This window comes from Misgurnus anguillicaudatus, unplaced genomic scaffold, assembly GCF_027580225.2.
Source record: "Misgurnus anguillicaudatus unplaced genomic scaffold, ASM2758022v2 HiC_scaffold_29, whole genome shotgun sequence".
Taxonomy (NCBI): Eukaryota; Metazoa; Chordata; class Actinopteri; order Cypriniformes; family Cobitidae; genus Misgurnus; species Misgurnus anguillicaudatus.
In genome coordinates, this window is record NW_027395279.1 from 6,250,721 (window position 1) to 6,270,890 (window position 20,170).

General features: G+C 37.4%; 1 long non-coding RNA gene across 1 annotated transcript; it reads left to right on the forward strand.

The window, feature by feature from the left end:
- Positions 1 to 456: 456 nt before the first annotated feature.
- On the forward strand, positions 457 to 8,913 carry LOC129424259 (uncharacterized). Its single transcript, XR_012368450.1, has 3 exons — positions 457 to 865; positions 992 to 1,137; positions 7,648 to 8,913. It is a non-coding gene; the product is annotated as an uncharacterized lncRNA (long non-coding RNA).
- Positions 8,914 to 20,170: the final 11,257 nt, after the last annotated feature.

The window sequence follows — 20,170 nt, forward strand, 5'->3', positions numbered from 1 at the left end:
TAATTCGTTTGATGTATGTGTATGCACAAATTTCTGTGAGCTTTGCACACTGTGCCCCCTTAAAAAAAATTGGTGCATGACGCCCCTGATTGTTCAGATTTGTCTTTTCAGTTAATTTTCTCTATGCAGTGTGTTTATGTTTGTTTATTTCTCTATAAAGTGATGTTGTGTTATAGAAAGACACAAACTAATAATATTATTATCATCATTATTACAACATTCATCTGTAAAGCAGAAATCTCAATATTTTAACAGTGAATGTGACTCTGGATCCTGATTCAGCTCATCCAGATCTCATTGTGTCTGATGATGGGAAACAAGTGAGATATAAACAACAATCAGGAACAGTGAAGGATGAAGATCAAAAGTCAAATAACAAGTTTGATAAAGAGCTCTGTGTTCTTGGAAATAAAGGATTCACTTCAGGGTGTATTTACTATGAGGTGCAGCAATTTACCAGATGATATCAATTGACTAAATTAATAATGACATTGCGTATGAAACAAACTGTCTGCTTAATCAGATGAACAGACCCGCGTCAGTTATTCATGACTTCGCTACGCCACGAGCAACACTTGATTCTATTAGAAAAAGCTTTTTTAAATGTCTCGCGTGACGTCTGGTATATTAACTGAAAAAAAAATCGCTTTGAAGTGCCACACCTTAAAGCTGACGTTTTCAGAAGAGAACCTTGTTGTTTTAAGATCTAATTTTGTCCAACATTGCGTCCTATGACAGATATAATACTTATTTCATTATTGCTCTATGTATGTGTGACCTTCATCATTTGAGGTTATGTGTTGATTTCACCTCTGAATATTTCCTCTTATAGGTCCATCATCCTTTCATGCGCAACACAGCATTGGTAAGTCATTTCTTTCACTTTTGTACTGCTGTTAGGAGCTATATCTTATTTTTGTAACTAATACACAATTATTATTCTTTTACTCGCAGTACTCAAATATACAATGGTTGGTTAATTTGTTTTCAGATAAATGCTGAATTTAAAAGAATCACTACTGTCTTATGTTCCTGTGTCACCTGGACCTCCAATCCAAAAACCTGATGAAACTCTTCTATCAGAAAGGATGACAGCTAGCAAAAAGACTTCAAACAATTAATGATCAAATGACAGAAGTAAGTAATATAGATTCATAGACATAAAAATGTGTAAACATTGTTGGAAGTACAGAACGTTTAGTATGTTTTAGTTACAACATCTTTTGGCACACGGGTCATTAAAACACCTGGGAAGATTTAAAGGGGTAGTTCACCCAAAAATAAAAATTCTCATCACTTACTCCCTATCATGTTGTTACAAACCTGTATAAATGTCTTTGTTCTGATGAACACTAAGGAAGATATTTTGAGGAATGTTTGTAACCAAACCAATCATAAGCCCCATTCACTTCCATATAGTGGGGAAAAATAATACTATTGAAGTGAATGGGGCTCATGAACAGTTTGGTTGCAAATGTTTCTCAAAATAAATATCTTCCTTCATGTTTATCAGAACAAAGACATTTATCAGGGCTCAAAATTAACTTTTTTATTTAAAGAGTTAGGAGCACCAGCAAAAATTTAGGCGCATCCATCCAAAAATTAAAAAGCACCACAACTACAATGTAAATGTTAATAGATTTATTTTATTAAAAATAAAACACCACCGCCGGGCTTTACACATCTTTGGCCAGCATTTAAAAGTTGGTCTTCTATTTTATTTTATTTTTTGCTGCATAAATTCCTAAATTAATACCCAAATGCTGTTGAAATAGTATAGCAGCAATAATAATTTAACAATTACAGGTAACATGATTAAGATTACATAGAAAATCTAGCAAACACGTAAAACACTGATTAATTTTGACATTACAAAAGTGACCCTAATATAGAAGGCTAATATATATTGATATTGATAACTGCATTACCAGGATGCTTTTACTACTAAATAGGCAATGTTTTAAAAAATACAACAAAAACATACCATCAGCATTGTCGTATTCCACAGCAACATGGACCACAAGGATGTTTGTCGAATGTCCATTCACCAGCGCATGCGCACATACACCATCAAACACACTTTGACAGACAGGTCGGTGTCTCCATCAATAATAAACACATTTGTCATGACACGTCTTATGTTTTTGGCACTTTTCCCCATGTTTAAGCAAGGTACGTCTGGCGCTTAAAATGTTTTGATTCCGCCATTAACGCCGTTTTACAGGATTTACAGTAAACACAGTAAGTTACATTTTCATAGCGGAGACACGCGAAATCTTTAAGCCACTCTCTCTGAAAGGTTTAACGTCAACTCGTATTTTCCGGTGGTGGAGTTACATTTGAATCCGGATCGTCGTCAAAAAATACAGTAATAACCTTGGCTGTAATCGGCTCGCTCTCGCCATGCTCGCGACGCGTTCGTCTTTTCACATTTCCGCGCTTCACGGCAACAAGGAATGACTGACGCTCATATTAGCCAATCTGCGGTCTTCATTAAACGCAAGAACTTAAATGGTGAAATTTGATTGGTTATGTATCGTTGGAGAGAACACTGAACCTGGGACAGCGCCAGCACGCAGGATCACAATCAACTTGCGTCACAACAAAATGGGCAGTCGCACAAATGCTCCCAAATATATTTTAAGGTCGCACAGATTAAATTTCGGTCGCATATGCGACCAAAATGGTCGCAATTTCGAGCCCTGTTTATACAGGTCTGTAACAACATGAGAGTGAGAAAATGAGAGAATTCACTTTTGATGTGATTGTCAGGTGTGGTAGCACACACTCGAAACGTGGCCTCTTTATTTAACTCATTCCAGTGTAGTGAACACTAGGGATGCTCCGATCAGGATTTTTGCAGCCGATACGATCACCGATTTGTAATCTTCGTGATTGGCCGATACCGATTCTGATTTTTTTAAAGCTGATATGCAAGCTCTTTGATGACTGTAACTGTTACATTTTTTTCTAGATAAAATAATACCACGAATGTTGCCTTTGTTATATTACTTGCAGTAATTAGGTATATTATTGTTTCAATAGTGACTCAAATAAATAAGCACAACAAATATTTATTCTGCATAGAGAAATTTAATATGGCTTTAAAAAGGCTTATGTCTCCCAAAAGTACTGAAAATAAAACACTTCATAGACTTTACTGTATTAATTAAATATACACGCATTCGTATGAAGTATAAAAGTTCTTTAGTCAAGAGCAGAGAGTGATTTTATTGAGAGATGAATAGGTTACTGCAGCTTTAAGACGTGAGAGAGAGATCGCTCTGTTCACGTGCACTGATGACAGACTTCTGTCTGTGGGCGGCGGCTGAAAGCAGACAAGCAGCTGTGAGGAAAATAAAAGTTTAAACGCTCAAAACTTTAAAACGCATGCAAATAAGAAACTGTTGGCATGAGGATTCAATTGTCCGTGATATATATGTGTTGTATACGCTGTTTGATGGGGATGTGAAGATGCCTCGCGCTGTTGACCGGAGCACGTCCTCATAGAAAATACGCATATCTCTGTAAAGGCAAAGAGAGACATACAAATCTGCACGCCGCACATGAGCAAAGGGTTGTAAAAATGCTTGTGCTACGTAAAAAAATGTCTTTAATTGCAGCCACATTCAGGATCCTTTTGATGACAAAAGTAAACAGTAGGGCTGTGCAATTAATCGTTTTTCGATTTCAATTTCGATTTTTGCACATTTCGATTGCAAAAACAAGATAATCGAGGGAGATCGATTAGTGTGCCGCATTTCTGTTATTTCGTTTTGAGTCATTAATCCGACGCGTCATAAGCAGCTGCGCCTCGCACACAAAGTAGAAATCCTCATGTATTTGTTCAGTTTTATGCTTTTCAAGCGAGCGGAGGCAAACTATCCCTCACGTTTAAAATATCAGCTGGATCGTGGCGCCGCTTTCCGTGCAGAGAGCTGCGCGCTCAGTCATCTGTTTAAAGTCAGGTCACTAGGTAATAATCCTGTTTATGTTTGTAAAGTTATATGCATTTCAAGCGATCGTGTTTAAAATGTGAATCGCGTTCTGCTGGCACTTAAACACTACTGCTTTGACACGTGTAGCCTTCTGCAGCAACACTAAACAATGCATTGAATGTATGCAGGGCTTGACATTAACACCCGCCAAATGCGGGTATATTTCGGCTGCGACCGTTTGTGGAGACGCGCGCGCGTTCAGCGGAGCGTTGCGGACCAAAGCGCCACCTCCCAGCGCGCGAGAGGTGATGGATTTGCGAATGCACAAGAGGACGCAGTCTGAGCGCATACACACTTCGGGAAAGATACAACAATTGCATGGAAGTAATTGGAGAGATATACATTGCGTGCACATTCTCAGGGCAAGAGCGGAGAGAAATTCAGCGCATTCCTGAATGCACACGAAATCAAATGAAACCCGCCAGCTGAGAGGTTCTCGCGCATCATTTTAATGTAAGCTACTTTGGGCAACAATAATGCCCTCTCGACAGTTGTCATTAAAAGTCTTAAATCACTTTTAATAGAAAACATGATCAAGCATATAAAATACAATCTGCATAAACAAGTTGAAAGTAAAATTCATGTACATTTCTTGACTGCTGTTGTTAATAAATATTTAAAGTGGTTGTCGAGGGGTTTTGTGTATATATTTTCAGTTAATCTTCTACACCCCTGCTCCACTTTTAATATATTAATTCAATGTAAATCTATTTATGCCTTACTAGACTGTTTTTATGCACCTAAATATATGATATGATCTATACTGATATACCTGGTATATACCAGCTAATGTTGTCCTAATTTGGGTGGTCAGACTGCATTTGAAATTCAATCTGCATCTAATTTAGCTAAACCAAGTAAATTTGCTCAAATTAAAGTCATTTTAGGATGCCAAAGTCAAGTTTAATCGGTAACACTTTATTTTACGACCCGCAAAGTACCGCGTAATTAAACCGAATTTACAGGGTACCTATTTGTAACAACAGAGTACCTCTACAGTACGTACTTGTAGGTATAAGGGAACAATATTTTAAGTTTGGGGTAATAAGGGGGTAATAATATATGGAAAATTATAAATGATTTATTCGCTAAGTATGTCATAACTACAGGGTACCTATTGTAATATTACGTGGTATGTATGACTTACGTCTATGGGTAATATGGTCTATGTGTAATATGTTTTTTTTTCATATTTGCTACTTACCTGATGAAGTGTATTGTATAGCCTACAATTGATGTCTACAAGCCACATCCGCAAATAAAATATAACAGCACAATAAAAATAATAGCAACTTGTACCGGAGTTGACGTCTGACGGAGTTGACATAAGGGCATGTATTTTCCCTCATAAACATGTATTGTACACTGCAGCTAGGTACTTTTTCCTCAGTTGCTAGCTGTCCCAATAACCTCACTAAAATGCTTAAATTCAATCCACTATGGTTTAAAAAAAGTATCTTAACAGAAAGATGGTGTTGACATGGTACAGCTGTGACCATAGGAATATTCACATTGTTTGTCTAAAATATATAACAAATGTAAACATAACAGAGAATGTGTGGTAGTGATGCATTCACCACAGGCAGGGAAATGAAAATGGGTCCTCAGGGATATAGCTGACCTGAATTTCCTGATTTAAATAGCTTTATTAAAAAAATCTGACGGAGTTGACAGAAACTGAGGACACAACTTTAATAGGTAGATTTTTATGGAAAATATTGTTTGATGTTCACTTCATGCATTGTTTTTTATATTTATACCCCTTATTTTTTATTGGATATATATGTTTTCACAATTGTAGAGCTTTTTTAAAGTTTTTTGGCATGATTAATATTGTGACCTCTTGCTGAGGACAAGTGCAATAACATGGACCTTCTAGCCACAGACCACACATTTTTTTAAAAATCCCCCCAAAAATAAAAAAGTTTTTTCTAAAAATCAAATTGGTATATACAAATCCTATAGATTTAACTTTGTAATTATGTCAATCATGATGAATTTCTTAAATTTTGCTATAAATTAGACTTTTCTAAATGGGGCATGTTTTGTCCCGACTCTCAAGAATCAGTGAACTATTAAAATAAACAAATAGCGTGCTGCTTTGTGGTCATTATTGTGTTATTTGAAATAAAAGAGTTTCAGAGTCAAAAGTGCAAAGCACCACTTCAAATATGTCCGCAAATGTAAGAGTTTCCTGGTAAATAGGGAATAAGTTGCTATTTTTATTGTACTTACCTTAAAAAAAGATAACCACATTAAATCAGCTGGTATTAAAAGCAAGTAATATAGGCTAATAAAAGTGATGTGCTGTTATATTTATTTGCCGATGTGGCTCATAGACATCGACTGTATACAACATTCAGTAGTCAATATGAAAAATTCACAATAAAATCATAAAAAATAAAACATAATTTCCCCATAGATTTGACTTAGTCATACATACCACGTAATATTACAATAGGTACCCTGTAGTTATAAAATACTTAGAGAATAATTTATTTATAATTCTTCATATTCTTAACCCCTTATTACCCCAAACTTAACAAATTTTTCCCTTATACCTACAAGTACGTACTGTAGAGGTACCCTGTTGTTACAAATAGGTACGCTGTAAATTCAGTTTAATTACGCGGTACTTTGCGGGTCGTAAAATAAAGTGTTACCGTTTAATCATATAAAATTTATTTTACCAGCAACAAAATTGTGGCCTGTGAAAATGCTGAGTGGCTAGTAACTTTGGAAAACAACTAGCCACTTTGGCTGGTGAGCAAAAAAGTTAATGTCAAGCCCATGTATAAATGCATGTTTTTACAGTCATTTAAGTAATCGTGTTAAATAATCGAGATTAAGATTTTTATCAAAACAATCGGGATTATGATTTTTCCCATAATCGAGCAGCCCTAGTAAACAGAAAGATCGGTTTATGAGATCGGCAGATTTAGCGAGCACCGATCGAGTCATTTAATGCCATTATCGGCCGATCGATCAGAGCATCCCTTGTGAACACACACACACACACACACACACACACACACACACACACACACACACACATTCTGGTTTCCATGTTTTGTGGGGACATTCCATAGACGTAATGCATTTTATACCGTACAAACTGTATATTCTATTCCCCTTACCTACCCCATTCCCTAACCCCAACCATCACAGAAACCCTTCTCCTACTTCACATTTTCAAGAAACATCATTCTGTTTGATTTATAAGCTTGTTTCCTCATGGGGACATCAAAATGTCCCCACAAGGTCACAAAAACACTGGTATTCCTATCTTTGTGGGGACAATTGGTCCCCACAATGTGATAATTACCAGGTACACACACACACACACACACACACACACACACACACACACACACACACACACACACACACACACACACACACACACACACACACACACACACACACACACACACACACACACACACACACACCCAGAGCAGTGGACAGTGCAGCTGCCTTGCTTTGTTACCCATGTATTTGTTACCAATTGTAACATGCTGTGGCAATGCACATGGGTCTGTATACTTACATTTATATTTGTTTGCATTGTACTAATTTCCAATGACACTTTTATTGTAACAGTAACCTTTTTTCTGTTTCTTTAACTACATTTGTCTGTTTTGTACAGGGCATGGATGAAGTCAGCATCAGTGAGGTCATTTGAAGACACCAATGTTGGGATTTGTGCTCTCAAACAACATGCTCTTGTGATGAAGAAGAGGATCTTTGTATAGTCCTGGAAGCCATGAAGGTGTTGCAACATCGTGTTTGAGCTGATGTATGCCTTAAACCTGAGCTATCCTGATCTCCGCTTTATTTTTGAGGAAATCCAAACTTCATTGAGAGTAACTTTAACGAACAGTTTCTTTCAGTGAAAGGATCAGAAAGACTGTGCTGCTCATTTTTGAATTTTTTATCTGTTTTAAGTGTTTTCTCTTATTAATACATTAACAGTTTGCTGCTCAGAGTCGATTTTGGAAATGGTTGTTGTATTTTGTTTTTGTTGAATCTTTGATTTAACAGTTTATAAATGCTGTAGCTCTGACTTTATGAAGGAGTGATATTTTCCAGTTTGTAAATCCATTTTATAAATAATAGTACTTACTGTTTTGCATGTCTCTTTGGAATGCAGTGTTTGTGCTTTAGCACTTCTAAATCTACTGTGATAGTAACTATTTTAAACATTTGGGTCAGTTTCACAGTTGGGGCTTTTCCTAGTCCCAGACTTTTGCAATGCCATATATCAGTGCCATTGTTTTGTCTAAAGATGTACTCCAGTGTTGTTTTTGTAAGGTAGGTTTGTTTGTAAACTTTATTTTATTAAAAATATCCTAATATAACGAGGGCCTAGTCATGGATTAATCTACAACCTGTTTGGGAAATTGCCCCTTTATGTATGTACTGCATGTGCTGATTGTTGTAATAGTTATTGACTGTTATTGAATTAATGTGTAGTGATTTAAATGAATTGATGATCTGAAAGCAGTGGTTTGCCTCAATATCACTAAACATTTGTACAAAACTCTTTGCTTTTTATGCCAATGCAAATGTATTTTGTATTTAAAAATAAATAAATAACATTTGGATAATTATGGATGATTATTCTGGTGCCAGAGACATAATGAAATTGCTTTAGAGTTACATAATCCCATAATATAAGCATTAAAAAAGCATGTTGGAATTAGAGATGAAAATCTAGTCCCCTTACATAATAAAATTACTTAAACATTACAAAATAAATGTGTTATAGTAAAGAGAAATAGCACTTTGAGTCAACATATTTCTATTAGACTACTTAAAGTAATTAAAATGTTTTGGTCTGACACATAAAAATTAATTTGAGAAAATTATTTTGGTTTTAAACAATCGGATCATGTGGGACCGATGTACACATTAAAATTAAGTAAATTGAAAGGATTTTTTTTTTCAGTGCAGTTGCATTGAAATTAATTGGAATGCACAACCAAAAAACGAGATTTCTGAACAATTAAAAAAACGGTGGTTATCTCGTTTTGCAACGAACCTCTTCATTTGTTTATGTCAGACACACTGTACAAAACTTAAACTTATCCCTAGTCAAGATAAAAATACAAATTGAAATTGCTTGTTGATTACAAGTTAATTATACTTAAGAATTTAAGTGCCAACTGTGTAACATTTCATCTGCTTATTTCATTAACTGTATCATAAGAGAATCGAAAATGTGAAAATTCTTACTTAGACACCAAAATTAATGACAATATAACAATGTTTCATAAAACTTTAAAGTGTTCAAATCAAATTGAAGTTGTTTTTAGTCATGAAATGTAAATGTAACACTTTCTGGATGTCAAAGCTTGTTTTTACACCTGTGTGAACACGAGAGGAACTGACATACACTCAATGAAAGCCACAAAGTCATAAAAAAGTTCAGAAAATGTATTCTAGCAGGATCTATTGAAGCATGATGTGTTTCAGGGGTTTTAAACTTTAACGTATCAAAATGGTTTTAAAATTTTACCAGAGATGTAAAGTAATGAAGTACTTTTACTCACTACTCCTGCACTATATGAAATTGTATGAAATGTAGTGGATTTAAAATTATTATATTATAATATAGTAAAGTAAAAGAAAAACACAAAGTAGATACTTGAAAATGTCCTTTTAAAAGCAACAGTACTTTACATCTGCATTTTACAAGTCTCATCTTATTCAATTTCAAATCACAAACATTTGTGTAGCTCTTATCCTCCAAACTTACATGAAACAGTCCCATAAATTTCTCTCGTTGTCTCGTCTTCTTTTGTGGGTTTACTGGCGGGTTGCAAACCAACTTTAAAGGTGCACACCGCCACCGACTGTACTGGAGTGTGACAATGATAATCTGCATGATATGTCACGACACGGAAGGGTTGCAAGGACAGGACGCAAACGCAAGGTTCAAAATAAATAACATTTAATAATAAAAACACGAGGGCAGACATGGTGAAGGCAGGAACACAGGAACATAAACACAGGAACATTAACACAGGAACAGACAGGGTATCGAAGACAATGATCCAGCAGTGAGCAAACAGAAGACAGAGGTATATATACACACAGACTAAATGACAAACAGGTGTGATGAGGCAGGTAATTAATTAATGAATGTCCAGGTGATAACAATCGGAACAGAGACAAGACATCACACGGATTAACCGTGACATTACCCTCCCCTCTACGAGTGGCTACCAGACACTCACATAAAACAACAAAAACAAAGTCTGGTAGCGAGAGTCCAAGGGAGGGGTGGAGGGCTTGGGGACCCTGGCGAAGCCGGCAGCCGCCGGGAAGAGACCAACAGGACGGTTGGCCGGACTGCGCCAGGAGAACCGGAGCGATCGCTCCGAGAACCGAGGCAGACGAATTACCCCCCTCCTGGGAATCGTCGACGATCAGATGCCCCCGGAAATCATCTCCCATCCCCTCGCGGAAATGGAGACCCTCGGTAGCCACCCCGGGGAAATGATCGGGCGTGGTCCGTTCCGGATCCCCCTGCGAGCAGGATGGTGGTCCTCCGAGGGACCGTCGATGACGACTCAACCGTTGGGGGACCGCCTGGGCCGATCCTCCTCCCGCAGGAGCGAGCGATCGCTCACGGTGGTCCCCAAGAGACATCGGGGCTGATGGGGAATGAACCCCGATGTCACTACTCCCCCTCGACGAAACTCCTGGGGGAGCCGCCCTCCGTGAACCTGCTGCGTCCAGTTTGGCTGGATCATTCTGTCACGACACGGAAGGGTTGCAAGGACAGGACGCAAACGCAAGGTTCAAAATAAATAACATTTAATAATAAAAACACGAGGGCAGACATGGTGAAGGCAGGAACACAGGAACATGAACACAGGAACATTAACACAGGAACAGACAGGGTATCGAAGACAATGATCCAGCAGTGAGCAAACAGAAGACAGAGGTATATATACACACACAGACTAAATGACAAACAGGTATGATGAGGCAGGTAATTAATCAATGAATGTCCAGGTGATAACAATCGGAACAGAGACAAGACATCACACGGATTAACCGTGACATGATACTGATATATTATTGCTATTATTAACATATCCGTTTTTGTCCCTTCATTTAAAATATTACCCATTGTGAATTTTTTAAATCTCTTGTACTCCTCTAATATATGATATTCTTACCTGCTGATACCTCAAATAAAACATGTTCCACTGTCTCCATTTTCTGACACCTGTATTGTGTTTACCTATGATGTTGCACTGAGCCTAGTTTGTCCAATTCTTAATCTCGTAAATATTGTATATTCCTAAGATTATGAACCCTATTATTTTGCTTTAATTTACTTTGTGTGTTATAAATGTCTTCCTTTCATGCATTAGTCCCAAGATATGACTGCCACTTATCTTTGCATTCTTGTTTATAAAGTGATTTCCTTCCACCCTATCAAACTTACTGTTGATATTACGTTGATATCAGGGACGTACTGGGACTGAAATTCAGCCCGGGACTTTAAGATGGAGAGGCCTTTTACGCGAGTGCCCATGGTGCACAAGCAGGATTTTTTGCACATTTAATTCTAATAGTGTTTTTATGGTATAAAGAGAATAAGATTATGCTGAAGACCTTAAAGAAACTTTAGGATAACACCTGCCTCCTCAGGTTGTATAAGCAAGTCACCACTGAACTAAACACAACCAGGTCAGCAAAACCTAATCTCGAACACATAAGTCACAGTATACTGCTAACTACCAGCATGTCATGTGTACAGTCAGTCGGAGTGATACAATTGTTACAAATACTCACACATACCCACTCAGATACTCAAAAAATACAATAAAGTCCCATAAATAGAGATTGTGTGTGTACTCACATACAACTCTCCCTGGCTTAGCTTCCCCTGTGCTGGATCCTGCTCTGCTTACTGATTGTACAGCTACATATGCATGAGAAGAACATCAGTAATAAATATGACTAAGAATAATTCCTTTTTTAATTCAATCTGTGCTTCAGTCAGGTTATTACCTAGTATGTGAAACTATTGCATTTTATCCTATATGTAAATATGTAATATTGTGCTGTATTTTTTATTTGTGTGTGTCCTTAAAGGTGCAGTGTGTACATTTTAGCGACATCTAGTGGTGAGGTAGCGAATTCCAACCAACAGCTCAGTCCACTGCTCACCCCTTGCTTTTGAAACGCATAGAGAAGCTACAGTAGCCGCCACCAGACAAACATGTCATTGACAGAGACAACTTAGCAAAAAAAGTTGTCCATTAAGGGCTTCTGTAGAAACATGGTGGCACAAAATGGCGACTTCCACGTAAGGGGACCCTCTGTGTTTGTAGATAAAAACGTCACATTCTAAGGTAATAAAAACATAACGGGTCATTATGAAAAGGTCTTCATACACCCCTGATTATATAGTTTTGTATATTATTTTCCAATTTTGTCAAGAGATCCTTTTAAAATTACACACTGCACCTTTAATAAAGCTTTGATTGATTGATATGCCTACCCTGCTGAAAAAACAGCATCAAACCAGCATGGGAATTATGCTGGTCTATGCTGTTTTTTCCAGCAGGGTAATATGATTGCCTACCCAGCCCTGCACACTGCCCCTGTACCTATCACTGTTTTTGTATTGGTTCCATTCTCCTCCTCCTCTTGCTCTGCTTTCCTTCCTCCTCCTCCTCATCAATATGATTGCAGGGATCATCATCAACCTGTCCCTCTCCATCACTGACCTTAACAGCTAATATACAGACATACAGGGATTCCTTAGACCATTTTACTGTTTGTACACAATGATGACGTGGCAACGTATGCATGTGCATGTTGGCAATGGAAGTATGGCAAGAATCAGCAGTGAAGCAACACAGACAGAGAAAGTTATTTTAAAAAGTTGACTTTATCAACTTTTTCAACACAGCTACCAGATCCATGTACTATAGTGAAGTGGATAGAAGACGTTAGCAGATGGCCAAATATAAAGTGACCAAATAGATATATACGTATATCAGTGGCGAACCGTGAGTACTTCAGCTGGGCCTTCAAAATATGCAATGAAGTGCAAATGCCTCTCCATGCGCAATTACGCATGGCGCCAGGGCCGGCCCTGGGCATAGGCGGAATAGGCAAATGCTAAGGGCGCCGCCGACCCCTTGGGGTGTCCGTGCGCCCAAATTATAATTTTTTTAATATATGTATAGGAACATTTAACTATAAATATTTAATTTTGCACAAGAAAACAGCAGTTATTAATGAATTATTAGTAGCATATAATCTCGGAAGATCGTTCTTGTTAAATAGCTCTGTGGCTATACTGCACTGAAGCTGCAGTTTAAAATATAAACCCAGAATTCAGCGAACGTCAAGAACAAGATCAGAACGGAAACAAGAATCAGACAGAGACGCGGAATATACATAATGTTACACAGACCATGTTTAAATTTCAATGTTTCTACACAGAAATACCAACTTGTTCACTTTGTTTGGTATTAATAAGCTGCGCATTGGAGTGCTGGCCGCGGTGCTGAAGACGTGCTCAGACAGAGAACTGGTGGCACATGCATAGATATTTATGTGCAACCTATTGGAAACTATAATTCGTTATTATATAATTATTATCCGTTATTTTACTTTATTACTTCCACTTAAGAAGAGTTTTGCACTTTTTATTTTAATATTTCTCTTTATATAAATACTATTTTGTACTTAAATCTGTAATTTCATCATTTTACTAACCAAACTCATCTGCGCTTTCCGATAGGTTGCACGAAAGGGGAAAATTATAGCTTTCTTCCCCTTGAGAAGAGTTGTGTACTTTTAAACTTAAAAAAATATATCTCTTTACAAAATAAACTTTTTTCTTCTATTTAAAAGCTGTAATTTCGTTATTTTACTAACCCAACTAATGACTCCTCCGCTTTCCAGCAGATTGCACGTAAATATCTGTGCATAGTGCCATCACGCGTCTTCAGCCCCGCGGGGAGCAGCCAGCACTCCAATGTGCAGCTTATTATTAATACCAGACAAAGTTGGTATTTCTGTGCAGAAACATTGAAATTTAAACATGGTCCGTGTAACGTATTTAAATCCCGCGTCTCGGTCTGATTGATGTTTCCGTTTTCTTGTTCTTGACGTTCGCTGAATTCTGGGTTTATATTTTAAACTGCCGCTTCAGTAATGTCAAGATCAAATGCCTGAGTGACAGGGTATTGCGTGTATGTGTGCGTGCGTGCGTGTGTGTTTGTGTGTGTTTCCAAAATATTTTCAAAATTAAGAAAAACTAGACAAAGCTGTGCATTTTTTCCTGTGTAAGTTTATGAACAAAATGATTGGAACACAACTGTGATTCTAAAGGGCACCAGGTGAAATCTTGCCTAGGGCAGCAAATTGGCCAGGGCCGGCCCTGCATGGCGCAATAAATGAAAGTCACAATTTTAATGGATAGGTTCTACTTACTACACCGCCTTAATTCTTAAAAACAGGAAAATGGAGACAAGTGAGCATGGGGGAAAAAACACCAAAATAAATTGAGAGTAGTTTGTTTTTCGTAAATTTTAAAATTCAGAATATAATACTAGGCTATTCGTTTTTCGTTAAATCATACAGTGAACGTGTAAAAATTCTGAGCACGCAAAGTTAAATTACAGAATAGGCATCGTTTGCCTTTAAATGCAGTTTTAAAGTTTAAAATTACTTTAATCTAACTGATAAACACAAATACAGACTCTGCTGCTCTGTAAATTTGCATTTAACAAGCTTAAATTATGTTCTTTAATTTATTTTTGTTTTTTGTAAATATATATTTAGCTGTAGGATAGCTTGTTAATCTTTTTTCCTAAGGGGAAATATAGCACCCTGCGTTCTCAGTGCACCTCCTTGTGGCTTATAACTGTTATAATATAACCAGGGCTCAAAATCCCTAACCCGAGCCCCGGTGAATGTTTTTGCATTCTCTGAGATTTAGTTAGGTAATTATATTGTACGTAATTCGGCGTCGCCTGTCAGTCATTACTATCCTCAAGTAAAACTGTCAGGAAGTGAAAGTATAATTAAACCTATTATTTTTCTTGTGTTCACGTCTGATGTGTGAAGCGCTCCTATGCACGCGCTTCTCCCGGCTGTGCTCTTCACGGGTACCCGCTTAAGTAATTTCGTTTTTACCTCAGCCCTATCAAACTAGCCACAACGTCAATCACGTTTTCTGCCATTTACCTCAACCACTTTCACCGCAGAGATTCGGACCATTAGACGGTCTATGATTAGGACTTCTTCTTCTTTTGTGTTTTACGGCAGCTCGCATCCAGTTTGTTGCATGATTAGGACTTCATGAAGGCTTACAATGTTTTGTTTTTTACCCGCCCACTTGAAATCAAAGCGTGATTGGTCGATTTGCCCGTCACTCTCCACACCAAAACACATAGCTTGGCCTTCCTTGGGATTCTTGAAGTCCTAACCAATGAATGAGCCAGTTTACCGGGCCTTAATAGAGACAGACGATTCTGATTGGATATGAACCTGACAGTAAGCTTAACGTTAGAACATAGATGAGAGAAAATATATTACATGTATTAAATTAAATTAAATAGAAATTTAAAAATTTAAAAACATATTTTTATTAAATACTTTATTATTTATTAGTATTATTATAAAAAATATTTTTATTAATTTTTTTAGGCCTTCTCTGAAGGCGTAGAAGGCCCTGAAGGTTCCCCACTGACGTATATAGTATATTATTAGTGCAACCAAACGCAATAACCAGACATTTTGATGCTGGGAAACCGTTTTGATAAACTTTTTCTGAGTTGCTAACAAGTTAGAACAACACCACTTCTGTTGCCAAAATGCACGCACAGGCTATTTGATCAAGTGGGCTGTAAAAGGGTCTATAGACATTATGTAGCTAAGCCCCTTTTCAGCGTTGCGCTAGTTGTCTTTAAAATACATATTTTGTTTCAAATAATTGATTTATTTGGTAGGTAGCAATGTAATAAGCGGGATAATGTAGAGCGAGGCGGTTCTTATAGCTTATACCACGGGTCTGTTGAATGCTGCATTCTGATTGGCTGAGAAATGTTCTATGGGTGTTGATTATTTTTCTGTAAACCGCACACCTAATTTTTCAAATGTCTTAAAAATAGGCACCAGAGCAATGTTTGTGGTAACCATGATATAAGCGGAATAATTGACTCCGGTCCTTTGAATTATTTGAAAATAATGCACACCTGCGGTGTAACGGCACTCCGCTTCGCGTCGTGCCGCATTATTTTCTTATAATTCAATGGCCCGTCGTCAATTATTCCTTACTTGAATACAACCCAGTCAGGCTGATTCAAGCTCGCTTTGCGTGGGGTCCTGATAAGCCTGTCGGGCTTGTATTCGCTATAACAACCGCCTCGCTCTATCCCTTATATATGCCTATATTTAAATGCAAATATAAATGATTTTAGTGTATAATAAATGCATAACTAATCGTGCACCTGCCCTGTCCATGCTGCTGGTCCTTCCTCATCTGCATCTCCAGCCAAAGCACCCTTTTGACTGCGAAAAAGGTCTGTTAATTTGGCGCATTTAGCTGCCTCTTGTGCCAACATTTTAACTTTTCGGCCCCACCCATTCCTTTCTCTTCTTTACTTGTTTTCGCAATTTTTACCATCTGTCTATATAAAATTCACACACAAAACCAAACTTGACCAAAAGTAAACTCTTTTGATCGGCGCCTTTGAGCCAATCGGATGTCAGGAAAAACGAGGATCAGTCTAAGTTGGGAGGGGCCGCTCTTATCCCCCCTCAAGATTGGAAGTATTGGTTTGGCCCGGCCTGAAACACAACACACACAAACACACAGACAGCGTTCCGCTGTAGCTGAGCGGCCAGTCAGGCAGGTACAGTAGCGCAACGTAAAAAAAAAAAACTTTTTGACCTCCGGCCGGTTCGGCCTGAAATGGACCGGCCGTTCGGGATTGCTCCCGAAATTCCCGATGGCCAGTCCGCCCCTGGTTGATATTATTTAGTTGAAGTGCTTCTTTGGCCATTTGATCTACCATCTCAATACCATGAATCCCAACATGGGGCTGGTACCCAAAAAAAAAAATAAAATAACTTACCAATATTCCCACATTCTTTAGTCTATTAAACTTAAAATTTCTGTCAATATATAATTTCTTCATGATTGAGTTCATGACTTAACAGAGAGGCCATTGAATCTGAACATATAAAACCTCCTTAACAGATCCTCAGTCCATTAAAGAGTCATCCTCTGTGCTACCTCCCCCTTTTTTGTATTTTTATTTATTTATTTATTTTCTTCTTCCTTCCTCTATTCTAACCGAATGAATTTATCTAAATGTATCTATTAATTGGATTACCTACTGCTAAACATGTATGCATTACCTTAAATAACCCCTCATTCTTTACACACACATACACTTACAACATGATATGTATGGGCTATGGCTGTATTTATTGTTTGTTTGTCTTATCTGTTTTCTGTTTTGTTCTATTCATTGTTATTCACCACATGTAAATAGAGTCACTTTCTGTGTTTGCACTATATAAAAAAAAAAAGAGTCATTTGTATAGCCGCTAATTCTGCAGTGTCACATCTACCTTTGTTTCCATACTTAAATTTCTAGAAAAGATGCATTGTTGTAGTTGCCATTTTTAAATGTTACAATTTTATTGGTGTGTGCGTAAGAGCTCAAGTATACAGTATGTCACTGAGATTGTGCCTGTGAAAACTAAAGTCTCAAATCTAATAGTGAGATAAAGAGCATCACACATTTCAAGCATTCCTTTCACTATATGATTTCAACCGCTGACATGATCTTACTCAGTCAATATTTAAATTATCAAGTTTATATTTTCACAGAATGTAACAAATACAAATAAATCCTTGTGATGGGGTTTCACAGGCAGGGTCACAATGATTTGGTGTTTGAAGCTAAAGGTTTTTTGGGTTAAGGTTCATACACACAATATAATGTTTGCTTAATCTTTGTTAAAGAAAGTTGTATTTTCTCTGAATATTTGATTACAGTACTATATTTTTAAATTAAATTTGCACAATATTATATATATATATATATATATACATCAAATAAAAAACAAACACCAAAAAATATTTTTGAAATCTACGAACAATGTGTTCAAGAGTGTCATCTAATTGCTACAGACATTGTAGGTCTCTGACTAAATGCTGATCAAACAAATCCCAAGCTTACTAAAATGTTTTGAACAGCACAAAGATTTAATCCAGATCAAAACCCAGATTGGATTTTGTGATCTAAATTCAGAATACATTTTTTGTTTTGTTTTGTACAATACATTTTGAAATTTTGATTTAATCTGATACCTGAAATCCAAATGGATTACTTTTGAACAACTTCCCTCAACTCCTAGACATTTATAGGCTAATAGGGACCATAACATAATATTTTTTATTAAAAACCCAAAACACACACAAAAAAACAACTACTGTTAAAACAGCTTGAAGAATAGTCAGGATAGCAAAGATGGAGCCTTTCATCGCCTCTAGAAAGATCAAAGATGATCTAAAATGATCTGTAACTCCTGTGTTATCTGATTGAAGTTAACCTGTTTGCAATCCCCTGTAAAAAGCAGCATTGTTGAACACAAGTGTTTGAACAAGACAACGACCCCAAACACCCAAACAATGAGGCAAAATATTGGTTCCAGACAAAAGGATTGAGGTAATGGAGTGTCCAGCTCAATCTCCTGATCTCAACCCCATTGAAAACTTCTGGGGTTACAATAAAAATGCAGTTTGTGATGCAAAACCTAAAAATTGACAGGAACTGTGGATCCTGGGCTGAAATATTTGGTGCCAGAAGTTGGTTGACTCGATTTGACACAGATGCAGTTATCAACAACAATGGTTATGCAACTAAATATTAGTAATTTAATAGCTTAAAGTGATGTTAAATCTGTGTCTAAAGAGAAAAATATTGAAACTGCTATTTTTTTAACAGCTTAATATTCATTTCTTTGATTCCATTTAAAAGAACAAGACAGACTTGATAAATTAGTTATGCTTTGAATGTGTAATGTTTTCAATACATTTGAAATAAGGAAATAAACTATAACAACATGTTTTGCAACACAAAAAATCTCTTATGATTTGTATAGTCACACCATGTACAAATAACAAGATCATATGAGACACAGCCATCTTTTAACAGTATACATACTGGAAACTATATTCTCAGAAGGTGAAGCACTGCTACTGCGGAGTGATTTGCACAACTCTGACCAAACTCTCTGCCCCTCACCAGGGGGCTTCTCGGGTGCTGCGAGCAAATCACTCCGCCCAAGAAGCAGTGTCTCATATGACCTTGTTATTTGTACACGGTGTGACTATACAAATAACAACACATAATTAGGAAAATGTTTGTGTTATTTTGTCACTTATTGGGAGCAGTATGCTAGCTGGAGCCATTTACCTCCAGTCTTTGTGCTAAGCTAAGCTAGCGGGGGCTGCTTCAGAGAGAGTTACAGCACGCACGGAGATGAGAAAGGTATATATGGACTTATCTAACTCTGGGGGATATGGTGAATAAGCTAAATTCCCAAAATGTTTTGCAGTGATAGTAATCCAGTAACTGTAAAGGGCTCGTTATAGTCGTTCGTAGGTCCTACGGCGTAGGTTCCGAGTCGGTTTTCATTTATACTTTTGCGTCATCGTCCGCATCGACGTGCAAACACGCGCGCAGGCCGCTGGTAGGCAGTAACCACGCGTGTAACCACAGTAGCAGCACGAACGCCAAAGAAGAAGAAACTTTGCAAGTTAAGCCACAAACGAAAAAGAAACAGCTACTTGTTGTGTATGATTTGATAAGACCAATGATGGATGTAAAAAACAGCGACTTTTGTTGCAGTTTGAGTTAAATCACTCCTCAACTTGTTTTCACCATCGCAAACGGAAATACCTATGACGCAGTTTTTTACCTGACGGGAGGGGTTCTGGTGGACCAATCACAGTGCTTGCGGTCCGCGTAGAACTGACGCACTGTTAAAAATTTTGCGAGGTGCGCGTCAGGCTACGCAGAGCTATGCACAGGCTACAGCGTAGAACCTACGCATGACTATAACTCGCCCTTAATTTATTCATTTGTGACAAGAGTATGCAGCAAACC